This window comes from Pipistrellus kuhlii, unplaced genomic scaffold, assembly GCF_014108245.1.
Source record: "Pipistrellus kuhlii isolate mPipKuh1 unplaced genomic scaffold, mPipKuh1.p scaffold_m20_p_6, whole genome shotgun sequence".
NCBI lineage: Eukaryota > Metazoa > Chordata > Mammalia > Chiroptera > Vespertilionidae > Pipistrellus > Pipistrellus kuhlii.
In genome coordinates, this window is record NW_023425562.1 from 32,065,307 (window position 1) to 32,079,154 (window position 13,848).

At 46.1% G+C, this 13,848-nt stretch overlaps 1 protein-coding gene across 1 annotated transcript in view; it reads left to right on the forward strand.

The window, feature by feature from the left end:
• Nucleotides 1-9,543: 9,543 nt before the first annotated feature.
• LPIN2 (lipin 2) overlaps nucleotides 9,544-13,848 on the forward strand; it is a 77,953-nt gene continuing 73,648 nt past the window's right edge. Inside the window, exon 1 of the mRNA XM_036417605.2 lies at nucleotides 9,544-9,760. The gene's annotated coding sequence lies outside the window, so the exon portion shown is untranslated. The remainder of the gene's footprint in view (nucleotides 9,761-13,848) is intronic.

A 13,848-nucleotide genomic window follows, 5' to 3' on the forward strand; every position in this document is an offset into this window, starting at 1 on the left:
AAACATATACATTTTTAAAATGATATATCCTCAGGTGATCATTAGAAAAATAATAGTGTTTTTTATGATGTTTTTTTATGATGGTGTCTTTGAAATATTGTGATTGTATGGACTGAATGTTGTGTTTTCCCAAAAATTTCTGTGTTAAGGCCTAACCTCCAAGGTGATGTTATTAGGAGGTGGGGCTTTTGGCAGGTGATTAGGTCATGAGGGTGGCACCCTCATGAATAGGATTAGTGCCTGTATAGAAGAGACTCAGAGAGTTCTCTCTTCCACACAGTGAGGATCTGTTAAGTCCTCATGTGCAACCCAGAAGATGGTTCTTACAAGAACCTCATCTGATCTTAGACTTCCAGCATCCAGAACTGTGATAAATAAACTTTTGTTCTTTATGCGCCATCAGTCTATAGTAGTTGGTTACGGCAGCCTGAGCAGATTAAGGCAGTAACATGTCTTCAGAAAGTCATAGGTTAATGGGGGAAAAAAAGATTATTGACACTTGTATTTATTTTCTTATGAAGCTCAGATGAGATGGGGACTGGGAGGAATAGAAGTGTGGCAGGCAGCTGAAACTGGTTTGGCTCAGTGGATAGGGCGTTGGCCTGCAGACTGAAAGGTCCCGGGTTCGATTCCGGTCAAGGGCATGTACCTTGGTTGTGGGCACATCCCCAGTAGGGGATGTACAAGAGGCAGCTGATCGATGATTCTATCTCATCGATGTTTCTAACTCTCTATCTCTCTCTCTTCCCCTCTGTAAAACATCAATTAAAAAATATATTTAAAAAAAAAGAGAGAGAGAAATGTGGTAGGCAGTTAGAGGGACTTAAGCAGAGCAAGCACAATGGGCCAGGTACAGGTCACCAGGGTGGAAAGGACAATTGTAGGGTGGGACCTGAGGGTGCAGTTTGGACCCCCTGAACTTTCCTCCCTGGAGATGACATTTAGGCCTCAGTTGTATTTCAGCTCCAGGCCCAGAAAAGGATCAGCTGCATTGACTAATGACCCCTTGCCCTGGCACAACCAATCAGTGGAGACCTAGACCCTGAAAGGACACACATGGAAAGCTGCTAAATGTTCTATTGTTCTATTGAGATTTTCCCCTGAGCCCTCGCCTAAAATCTCCACCCTTAAAGCCCTTAGGATGGAGGACCCAGAGCACTCTCCCTCCCAGGAGCCTGCTCTCACCTTTTGCTTTCACTTTTGATTTCCCTTTCCCTCTTTTTCACCCACCTCCAAGGGTGTTACCATCAACTTCCTCACTCTCAAGCTTCAAGGGCCCTTCCTTTACCCCTATAACTTGTTTCCTAAGCTCACCTCTCTTATGAATTATTTCTACCTCTGTAATTTTCCAAATAAACATTCTCTTACAGTTTGGGTCTTGGCTCTGAATTCTTTCCTACCCAGAACTCAAGTACTCAAGGTTGCTGAATCCAGATCTGGTCTAATCCCACCTGGTGTTGTTCCCTCTGCCTACAACAAAAGCATGCAGCACTTTAATAATAATAATAATAATAATAGCAATGATCTGTCAAGGGCTTACTATGGGAGATTTTTAAGGGATTTTTATTACCTCATTTACTCTTATAACAAACCGGTGAACTGATACAACCATTAGATACATGCTCAGCTGCAAGTAATAGAAAACCTCAAAACAGTGCCTTAAATAGATAAAGATGGGGTGGGGTGGGGGATATTTTCCTCATATAACAGGAAGTTCTAAGGTATATAGTCCAGGACCACAAGAGCTGCCCAGTGATGCTGTAAAGGACCCAGAATACCTCTATTTTTCAGGTTATTGGTGATAACTGTGACTCATTGCCCATTCTAGCCACAAGATTAGTGGCATTGGGGAAAAGTGTACAGATATTGGTAACTATCTGTTATTGTCATTATTACCAAAAATATTTACCACTAAAACTTCTGTCCCAGGCATTCAAAGGCCTGCAGACTCGTGGTATCTAGTGAGACTTTAAGTTGGGGGCTACTTGGCCCCTAACAACTATATCAGTTGCACCCATACAGCCTTCAGGTCCTGCTATCGAACAGTGACATGGAAAAAGTTTTAGCAAACACAACATAATTAGGAGGTTTCACTGAGTACAACTCAGAAGTGTCGATAAGACTCTCTGAAGCCACGGGGGCTTGCTTTCAGGAGCCTTCTATGGCCCAAACAATGACAATGTGAAACTTCCCGACACTGAAGCAGAAGAGGTAAGGGGTGTCAGCCTGGCATGCCCTTCTGCACAGTGGGCCAAATTTAGACTCAAATATGAGGACAGGAGGACAGATTGTTTCCATTGTAAATCCTACACCCCCAGTCTGACTTTCCATTAGTATCTTGTAGAAACCTTTTAAAGCTCCCCCCAACCCCTACCCCTCTCCCAGGCTGCATCTGCTTCCAGATTGTAGGCACACAGAGCTGTGTTTTCTGGCACAGAATCCTTAGAGAATTCCAGAAAGTTTGAGGAGACATGAAACGCAGAAAGAAAGGTGGTTATCTGACGGGGTTAACAACAACTCTGGAGAAGATCTTTCTCCACAGCAACCCTTCCCCCCATCGCCAAGCTGCTCTTGTTTCTCACCCGTGGAGCAGTCAGTTGTTAAAGCTGATTTCTGATTGTGTACAGAAGCACGAGTTCTCTCCTATTGTTTTCCTCTTTGCTACTGTGGGGGTTCAAGACAAGTTGCTCCAAGACGTGCCTCTGTGGTCTGCAGATTGTTTTGAGCTAAAGATAACATTAACCGTAGACTCAAGAGAAACTTCTGACCCTCCCTTAACTACCTAGAAGAACTTGAATTTAGGGCCTTACCCAAAATTAACCATTATCAGAGATGACCTCTTTGGATCTATCTAAGGGCAAGACACACTACTAAGCATCTACTCTTATCGTCATCCTGAAATGACCCTTTGAAGCCCCAAGGCACCTTTCCTCATGGGATGTCTTATATACCCATGTTCTCTTTCTGTCTCTGAACCTCTCCAGCATGTGGGGTCTCTGACTTTTTCATGTATGTGGGGTTCCCATACATATGTATTAAATTTGGTTATTTTCTCATGCCCATTTGATCATTAGACCAGTCAGAACCTTGAGAGTAGAGGAAAGTTTGTTCCTACCCCACCCTACTCCCCTGGTTATGTCTTGTCTTTATCTTTTCCCTTCCTATTAAAACCGAAAGTCTTAATAGTGTGTGGTGTGTTTTGGAAGGGAGGATGGAAAGGAAGTGGGATAAGTTGGCTGAGGGTGAAGGATGGCTGGGAAAAGAAATTGTTTCAACAAGGAAACATTTGAGAATCCCCTTTCCAACTGTACCTTTTCTTTCTTCCTGTACTCTTGGAGACAAATGCTATGTTATTCTCTACCCACAAATTAATAGGCACAAACAGAGTCATCCTTGAGTTCAAAAGTAGTCTGTTTCATCATAAAAGTTTGTGGAGGGTACCTAGTAACCAACCAGCTCGAGATTAGCATATATATATATATATATATACGCCTAAGCAACCATTATGACTGAAAGATGGGAACAACTGATCAACCCATTGCTGTGATGTGCACTGACCACCAGGGGGCAGACACTTAGTGCAGGAGCTGCCCCTTGGTGCTCAGTGAGCTCCCACAGTGGGAACACCACTCAGCTAGAAGCCTGGCTCACTGCTGGTGAGTACAGCTATGGCATTGGGGCCTCTCCCTCCTCTACCGCAGTGCTACCAAGTGGCAGCAGTGGTGGCAGGTGCAGCGAGGCTGGAATGAGTGGCAGTGGAGCTGCACGGCCCTGGTGAGGCTCCTCCCCAGCCACTTGCTGCCTCCCCTGCCCCCCCCAATCCCCTCAGGGTCCTGGATTGTGAGAGGGCGCAGGCCAGGCTGAGGAATGCCACCTGTGCATGAATCTGTGCACTGAGCCTCTAGTTAATTAATAAACTACATAGCACTCTAAATTTGCTAAACATTTACTTAATGAATTCTGAGGATTATTACTGAAAGACAAAAGACTCCCCTAGTGAAAACACTGAAACTCAAGTTCTAACCAGGAAATAATCTACAAAGTCATAGACCTTCCCCTGATTTTTCTAACATCAAAAGACATTTGTCTACCTTTAGTGAGCCATTTAGAGAAATGTGAAGGAAATATTGTGGGGGAGAGGAAGCAAAACATTTTGGGTTGCCAAGAAAATTAATTAATGAAGAGCTTTTGTGAGGGAGAAAATAGGGAGGAGGAAAAGAAGAGGAGTGCATATATCATCAAGAATCATTACTCAGAACTAACACCCCCAAAGTGGGGAGGCACAAAGAATTGCTTTTGAAATCTTTTATCGATAGAAGGGAATAAGGCGATCAGATATACTCTGCAAACACATTCTTTTAAGAACAGTTAGCGGTAGTCCAGACATTCCATTCAAATTAGTGGCTATTTTTGAAGAAAATAAAAACAGTAGCTGCTGAAACAAGCAATCTGGAAGCACAAGAAAGTTGATATTCACATACGAAAAGGTTTTCAGGCTGGTCTCAGAACTATTGCTGTAACAGTGAAGTGCTGAGGGCTTTCCAACAAGCTGGCGGCAGAGCCCTTCTTAGGTGAGTTAAAAATCTCTCATCCCCTCCCCTGCCTTCCCCTTCCAAAATTATCTTATTATTATCATTAACAGTTTATTTGGTTGGAATGTAAAATATATGCTGATGGAAGAGCCCTACAAAAGAGCAAGAAAAATCTCAAGGCACTGATAGTAAAATCCTTCTATGAAATCTGCAGAACACACTTTCTCTAAACTGCCCAATTGAAAACTATGAAAGATAATGGGCACTTCCACTGAGTAGTCTTTTGGGGAGAGTCTGTCTCCTAGATGACGTCAATCGCCCTCAGAAGATCTCCCCCATGGAAGATCTGCCTACTGATTAGGGCAACAGTCCTAACTGCCTTATGTTCTGAGTTACCCCAGCGTGATGAACTGCCCAGGACAGGAGAGATTCAAGCACAGACAGGACAACAACAACCACTGCTGAGATGTCTGCTCCTGCATAACCGTACATGACCGTACATGACCAGTGAAAATCAGAAAGGCCATGGAATGACTGGAAAAGTTTTTGTTTCCAGGTCTAAGAATTGTAACTGCTGATTTAGAAGAATGCAAACACACCTAAATGGAACGATTTGGAGATAGGTATATTATGAGTAACTTATTAGTTAGAAGAGTGTTCCACTTCTACTATTTCCTTTTATACTTCTGGTCAATCTTATATTTTTCTCCCTCCTCATTTGGAAATATATATATATTTGAAAAAAATCGTTTATTGCAGCTTGTTAGGGAAGTCCTAAGATGTAAACGTTTGCCTTATGAGAGATTAAGGCAAACATAAAACTTGTGGGCACACAATAACACTAAAAAATGTACAGGTGCATTCTGTTACATTGGTGTGTTGTTTTTTTCTAACTCTTTTGCTCTGTATTTCTAACGATTTTCTCTCCTAATATAAGCTTTTAGGTCTATGCATTTTCCTTTAACTCCTTGTTCAGTTTTATCAGTCAAGCTTCCACATATGGCATCAAATATTTGATACATAGAATTGAAATATTGCCCTAGCTTCTCGATTCCAATAATTACAAGCTGTTGTTGTTCCTTGTGATTAAGCCCCTATCCCAGTGGTCGGCAAACTCTCGAGCCGCAGTTTGCCGACCACTGCCCTAGCTGGTTTGGCTCAGTGGCTAGGGCGCCTGTCTGTGGACTGAATAGTCCCGGATTTGATTCTGGTCAAGCGCACATGTCTGGGTTGCAGGCTCGATCCCCAGTAGCGGGCTTGATCCCCAGTAGTGTGCAGGAGGCAGCCAATCAATGATTCTCTCATTATTACTGTTTCTATCTCTCTCTCCCTCTCCTTTTCTCTCTGAAATCAGTAAAAATATTTATGGAAAAAAGAATTAAAATATTGTCATATATCCATATGATTTGTTTTTCTATCCTGAGTTTCCAAACAGATGGGTGTTTCTAGTTATCTTTTTAAAAATTTGACACTTGACTTAATTGAATTGTAATAATATAATACAAAATTTTTGAAATTGGTTGCTGTGCCTTAATGATTTTGTGGTTCCAGTTTTATTAAACTCCTAGCTTAAAGCAGGCACTAGGATTTTACTCCTGTCCCCAAGATTCCCCAGGCAGCAAAAACCAATATTCAAGTTCACTAAATTCAGCAGATATCTTCCAGGCAAAAGCTGACTGTAGGCTCTGCTTACCTCTGTGGGCTCTGGCCTTTATTCTGTCCTGGTGCTATTTCTTAACTTTTTGCCAGTTTATAGATAAAATATTTTTAATATTCTATCCAGTATTTTTGTTGTTGTTTTCATTAAAACTAGTCCAGACACCCTAGCCAAATATATTACTAGAAATGGAAATCTTCATTTATTTTTCATCAGATATGTATTGGGCACCTACTATGCATAGAATAAGTGTTATGGTAGTGATCTGTACAAGGTGGACTAGTAGTGTGAGAAAAAGAGACATTGATTGGGTGGGACAAAAGCGGCAACTAATGGAAGGTGATGGTTTGAGAGTCAAGCAGGCCTGGAAACAGCCCAGAGTCATGCTCACTAACTGTGAGACCTGAAGGAAGTCACTCAACCTCTCGGTGCCTCAGTTTCTTCATCAATAAATGGGTGTTTACAATAGCAGCTACCTCAGAAGTTTGTAGTTAGAATTACTAGAAGAGCTACCGGTAAGCATTTGGTAATGGCTCAGACAATGCCAACTGGTCTTTGTCCTTACAGAAGAGATACATACATACAAACAAACATATATTTCTGTAAGGCTTAATCACCTCTCCTGGGAGCTGCCAGAGGGAGAACATAGCACCACGTCCCTTCCAACTCCAGGGTGGGGAGACTTGATTTTTACTGTGCCTGCTTCTTGATTCCCTCAAATAGAACCCTTCTCACGGTCCCTCTCCTTCCTGATTTTGATTTAGAGACAGGAAGGAAGTGTCTTGCAGGCAACTTCTGCTTTCCAGAAGATTCTTGAGACAAGCAGAATGAAATATAAGGGAGAAAGAGGAAATACATGGAGAAAAACAGAAATCAGTATTTTAAAAATTACCCTACTGAAAAGGGAATGGCTAAATCATATTGGCTATTAGGAGAGAAAATTTGAAGGGTGGGGAAAAAAGAGCATCTGGATGCCATGCTAGGGGCCTTGGACTTTTTCCTCTAGGCAGTGGATTGTCAATAATTTGTGCAGGGTCAGATCTGCAATTCAGGGTAGAGGGTACATAGAACTCTGAAAGGGCGGGGAGCCCAGCACGAATGTGCCTGCAATGAATCATAAGACATGGTGAGGGAAGGCTGGTTGTTAGAAGAGTGAGGCTCCATGGTAATGAAACTGTGGAGGACGTTGATGGTAGCCAACAAGGCAATTCTGCAGAGAGCTTAAGAGAACGGAAATGGCAGGACTTGGTGGACGTGGAATGGGAGCAGAGGGCAATGAGACTCCCGCTTGCTTTCTGGCTAGGATGACTAAACGGATGATGGAGCAATTAGCCAAGGTCAGCGATTCAGGAGGGGCAGGTTTGAAAGCAAACATGATGGGCCTGAATATGACCTCCCGGTGGGCGGTACTGGTAGAAGATGTATAAAGTCTCTGAGCACAGGCATGTGTGGCTCTCCGAGGGGTTCGGGCTGATGAGAGGAAGGAGTCTTAAGAAGGAAATTGTGACCCATATTGTCTTTCCCTATCGAGATCACGAGAAAGAAGACCTGAAAGAGATCCATTGCTTTTGGCAACCAGAGGTTGTTGGTGTCTTTAGTCTGAGCTGTTCCCGGGGTGGAAGAGGAGCAGGAGCAGGACTGCAAAAAGTGAAAAACGTGGGGAGGAAGTTGTGAGGTAAGTTGATGGAGTCCGGGGGGAATAAAGGGACAAAAAAGTCTGCATCTTCTTCTCTTCCTCCTCTTCGTTCTTTCCCCTCCACCCTTCTTCTTCCTGAGTGACGGAGCTGGAGGGTGGTGAGGTCAGAGGGCAGGTGGAGGAAAAGCTTCCTTCCTCTGACTTTCCACTGGCTCCCCACACACCTCTTAGGTGTCAGGAGCAAGAAGGATCTGGCTATCATGTAACAAATATTTAATGAATCTCTAGCTTGCTTTGAGTGGTGGCTTAAAATAGGGAAGAATGAGGAAGTCTCAGAAATGTGAACCACTCATTCAGAGTGAGGTGTGCAATCTAAAACCGGAGCCTGGGAGGGATGCCTGTAGCTTCCCGAATGGTGGAGGGGTGAGAGGAACCGTCCCCTCCCCAGGCAGGAGGTGGTGAAAACAGCCTGGGGGACTCAGGAAAGTCTGGGGGGGGGGGGGGGGAGAATGGAAGACAGTGAGCACTGACAGCACTGTTGTAGGTTCCAGACACAAAGCTAAACTGGACATTTTGTAGGCCTCAAAAAACCATCCTGGGAGAAAGGTACAACTGTTTCCCATTTCATTGATGTAGAAACTGAGGATTCAGCTTCTTTTTTTTTTTTTTTTCTCTCCCACTCTAATTTCACTTCCCCAGAGACAAATAAAATGCTTTGAAATATGGAGGGAAAATTCCAGCCCTCGTCTTTTGAAATTTTTATCTCGCTTGGGAAGTCAGGTGAAGGCGCCAAAGAGGAAAATTCCTAGCGTGCTTGCTTGAGCCACTGAAACCACCTGCATCTCTGCGGGGCCTTGATTACTACCTTAGTGAGGATGAGGTGAAGCGTGGCGGAATGTTAAAGGCCAAGGCAGTTGGTTGAGGAAGTGGCTGCCAGTTCCTTCTGGAGGGACAGCCGCGGAGGGGAGCCCTGTGGCCATGAGACTGTCCCTGGTCCCAGCACAGCCCAGTCATCCCACAGTCCGTCTGTGGGGAGAAACTGTGCCTTGGCTGGGCTCGTACACAAAAGCTTTATATAAATGACTTCCCCTCAGTATCCTCAAAGGTATATACATTATCACCCACAGGATGTATATGGAGAGATTAAATGGCATTGGAAAGAAATGTACATGCACTTCTATTCATCACAACTTTCAAGAGAATAGGCCACAAAAAGATAAAAAACCGGTGTGCAATGACAATACACACTGCTGATAATCCATTTGTTTAAAAAAAAAAAAAAAAGTAGGTATATTACAAAGGGATGCAATAGCACTTGGGAGCCGGGGAAAAGGGTCAAGAGAAAGTAACCAGCTAGACCGCTACGGGTGATAACATGTGGCCACCATTCGTGCCCTATACTTTTTTTTTTTGCACTTCAATAATACGTATTCTTTTTTGGCAACTGGGGCTCGGAGGTCCACGTGACTTGCCGCAGGGTTGCCATGGAGACCAGAAGAAACTTTATTTTTAGAAAAGTAACGCTCCGGTTGCGGCGGAGCCAGGGAGAGGTCGGGGCCCGAGTCCCGCAGCGTGGGAGGTGGGCGGCGGCGGCGGCGGCGGCGGCGCGGAGGCGGCGGGACCCGCCGGGAGCCGCGGGGCCGAGGGGGGGCGGCGCGGAGCGGCGGGGCCACGTGACCTGGGCGGGGCCTGCGCGCCGTCCGGCCGCCGCCGCCGCCGCCGCGTCCCATTCATGAGGGCCGCCCGGCTCGCCTGCGGCCCCAGCGGCTCCCGAGGTAGCGGCGGCGGCGGGCGCTGGAGCTGCCCGCGCGCCTCCGGCCTGCCCCGCCCCCTCCGCAGCCCGCGAGCCAGCCCGCTCCGCCGTCTCCGTCCCGCCGCCGCCTTCCCCGGGCCGCCCGCGGGCGCCGGCGCCGGCCGGGAGCCCACCCGCCGCAGGTAAGCGGGCGCCGCGCGTGGTCCTCGCGCCTCCGTCCCGCCCGCGGCGCGCGCTGTGACCCCGCGCTCGGCGGTGGGTGGGGGCTCCGCGGGCGCGCGCGGGGCTGCCCTGCGGGCCGGACCCTCGCTCGGGGCAGCGCGGGCCTCGCCGCCCCCGCCGGCGCCGTCACGTAGACGCGGCCCCGCCGGCGCCGTGGCGGGACGAACTCGCGGGGTGGGCTGGGGGGGACCCTGAAGGGTGGACGGGAAGACTCCCGGCCGCTGCGCGAGGTGATGGTCATGGGGACCCCCGGTACCCGCCGGGCTTCTGGCGGCGTGGAGGCTCGGGCTGAAGCCGAGCGGAGGGTTGGCCAAGCCGGTCGCGGCCGGGAAAGTGCCGCCGGAGGCCGCGTCTCCATCCCGCCGGGTCTTCACGGGGCGGGGGAGGGGGCGCCGGCACGTGACCGGGCCCGGGTGGGAAGTTGCAGTTGCCCCCGCGGGGCGGGTGTCGGCGGGCGTTTCTGCCTCCAGGTCGTGGACCGGCCCCGGAGCGGTGAGTCCTCTCTCTCTCTCCTCGGGGCCCCCCCCCTCTCCCCTCGGCCAGGCTCCCTCCGGACGGAACTTGTTCACTTGCCCCCACTCGGGGCTTCTCTCCCAGCTTTGAACCCCGGCGGGTCCCCGTTTTTCTCCGGGACTGTTGTTCTTACTGAAAATCGGGGGTGGCATTTTGGAGGCATCGTTACCGGACCAGAGAGGATCACCCTTCCTTTCAGAAATTGCTGGAAAACGCTATTTGGAAATGCTCTGAAGTTTTTGTTTTTTGTTTTGTTGTTTTTTTAACAAGCCTCTAGGCTAATTTTAAATGCACATCTGGGGATTATTATTTCAAACCTGTTTTTGTTTGTTTAAATTAAAAAAGAAGTCTCTTGCCTTGGGGTCAAGCCAGGCCCTGTTGAAGCTCTTTTGCTCAGTAGAGATGCTTGGGTGCTACTGTTTATTAAAACTTGGCCCCGTTAGTTCATGATGCTTTGACAGCACAGCATTGAAATATATTGTGAAATATTTTACAAATTAATTAGTGGCCCCTGATGGTTTCTTTGTTGATGGGATGATGATGATGATGATGATGATTGTTCTTAGTGGCTTAAGGATGGGAAGTGCGGCAGGTGATGTGGAGATGGGGCGGCAGAGCCCGCAGCCAGGGGCAGGGGCAGGTGCAGGGCAGGATGAGCTCTTAGCCCTCCGTGGGCAGGTCCTCTGGTGCAGAACCCTCACTTGGCCTGAAGAGCAGCCAGCCTCCCGGCCCAAGGCCACGCGTGAAAGAGTGTTGGGCAGCAGGGATGACTTTTTTTGCCCGATTAAGTGTGCAGTTGATTGAGGTTTATTAAACTAAAGTATCTCCACACCCAAATTTTGGTAGAGATGGCCATAGAATGCTACAAATGAGACGATCTTAGTATTTGAGGGCACAGGTGAGGACCAAGGAAAGCTCTGTGGATAGAGCATCGGCCTGCGGACTGAAAGGTCTCAGGTCCGATTCCGGTCAAGGGCATGTACCTTGGTTGCGGGCACATTCCCAGTGAGGGTTGTGCAGGAGGCAGCTGATAGATGTTTCTCTCTCATCGATGTTTCTAACTCTCTATCCCTCTCTCTTCCTCTCTTGTATATATTAAAAAAAGAAAAGAAAGAAAAGCTCTCTGTTTAAGGGGAACTGGAAATGGGAGCGTGTGAAAACCATTGAACGCTAGAGTAAAGCCTCTGTTAAGAAACAAACAGGGCCAGCGGGGGCTTTGTGTCCTTTATTGCTACATCACCGTGAACTGTACTTTTGGTTTACTGACTGGCCTGTCTCCCACTCTAGACCGGGAGTCCTTAAAGACCAGACAGACTCTGGTTGCTGTCTGCTACCAGAGGCAGAACCGGCTTTTAGAGGAGCCTCGGGAGAGGTCTGGTCAAATAAAAGTAGGAAGCAGCAGACAGTGTCCTTCCCAGTGAGTGACCTGAGAGCCGGTAGCACTTCCTGAATGAGTTCACTCATCTTTCCTGAATTGTGAGCTTTGGATGAATAATCCTGGCAGTGCCAAGCATTCGTGGTGGTAAAAGGTTAAATTAAGTTGATGATAGTTACAGTGAATATTTTGCAATGTTTAGTTTAAATGTTAATATTTAATTTACTTATAGCTTGGTCCTTTTTGTCAGCAACTCTTTCCTCTGGGTATGCTTCTTTGCATATTTCTTTCTGTGTAGCAGAAAGAAATATGCAAAGTTAGGAGGTAGATTAGGAGGTAGATTCAGCTACCTCCTTTAGGTGCTTAGCAATCTGATCAGGAAGTTTTCCTTTAAGCCTGATGTAAGTCTGTCCCCCTTTTATATAATCCTTTCCTTTTTGCTCTGACCCCAGGGGCTGATTTTGTGTGTGTGTATGTGTGTGCATGTGTTTATAGTGACTTGCCCAATCACTAGGTAGTGGCTTTATTTTGGAAGACAGTTTTTATCTTTTTTATTCCCTTCTTTTATAGGTAAGTTATATATACTCCTGTCTGAACCTCAGAATCTTCTGGTTCTATCATTTGCCTTCTTGATGAAATAACTCACTAGTTGGTAAGAAGGTATTTGAATAAAAAGTTTTGGTGGCTTTGCTAGCATTTAGCTGCACTTGTTGGAATTTACTTTTCCTGCCATGGTCTTGATTCTTTATTTTAGTAACATACTATTAAAAACACTAAAAACATATATATATGTGTATATATATATATATATATATATATATAGAGAGAGAGAGAGAGAGAGAGAGAGAGAGAGAGAGACAGACAGACAGACAGACACACGGGGGGGGGGGGCACACAAGCGAGCGAGCGAGCGCACTGCACTCTGCAAAAGACAAACACGAGGGAAAGTTACTCACCATAACTGGGTATTCTTCCAAAGTCAGTGGCTTCCTGTGTGTGGTGGGGCCACTCCAGCTCTGCAGTCCTCACCTCCTGCAGCCCTCCCTGCTCCTGATCAACAGGAAGCTCTTGGCCCAGGCGGTCTGAAATCCTTCCACTAGATGAGTCTGCTCTGTTTTCAGTTCAGGGAAGGAGCCCTGGTAAGGTGTTCACTTGGTTAGAGTGCCATCCCTATATGCCAAGGTTGCCAGCACAATCTCCAGTCAGGGCACATATAAGAAGCAACCAGTGAATAAATGCATGACTGGGTGGAACAAAGGGGCATTGTTTCTCTCTCTAAATCAATATATTTTTTACAAAAAGGGAGGGAGAACAAAAAAATTCGTTAGGATATAAACTGCTGCAATGCAAGATAAAAGCCTTTAATGTGACATTTAGGATTAGAATGATGATAAAGTGTACATTATTTTTTTCTTACTCAATTCGCTGACTACAATTTAGATTCTTTTTATTCTAAAGCCTTTCAGTGCTGTATTTCATGATTCTATTTGTCACTTTAGATTGGTGTTAAAATTATTACTAAGACATGAGGAAGAAACAAGCCAGAAATCATTTTTCTTGTAAAGCATAACAAAACAATCACAACATCAGCTCTTTTTTTCTACCTTCATTTCACCCCTGTACAGAGAGTGTGGCTGAAAGGCAAAGAGGTATAATTGTTAGAAGTGGGATCTTCTAGATTATTTAGGTCAACTGTATAATTTGAGAGAATACATAAATGCATTAGAAAAGTGAAGGGAGAACTCTTAGAATGTGTGGTCTTAAAAATCCATTTAGAATGTGGTACCTATTTTTGTAACCTTTGAATTTAGAACTTTATTTATATTTTTAAAAATATATTTTATTGATTTTTTTACAGAGAGAAAGTGAGAAGGATAAAGAGCTAGAAACCGACCAGCTGCCTCCTGCACACCCCTTACCGGGGTTGTGTCCACAACCAATGTACATGCCCCTGACCAGAATTGAACCTGGGGGGACCCTTGAGTCCGCAGACCGACGCTCTATCCACTGAGCCAAACCGGTTTCGGCAGAATTTAGAACTATTATGTGGTGTTTACATCTCTCTTTACTTTGAACCTGAGCCATCCAAAAAAGGTTTTCCAAAGTTTTGGAGGAGAAACACTAGCTCGCAGAAAAACACCTTGTGATGTTCAGGAAGCC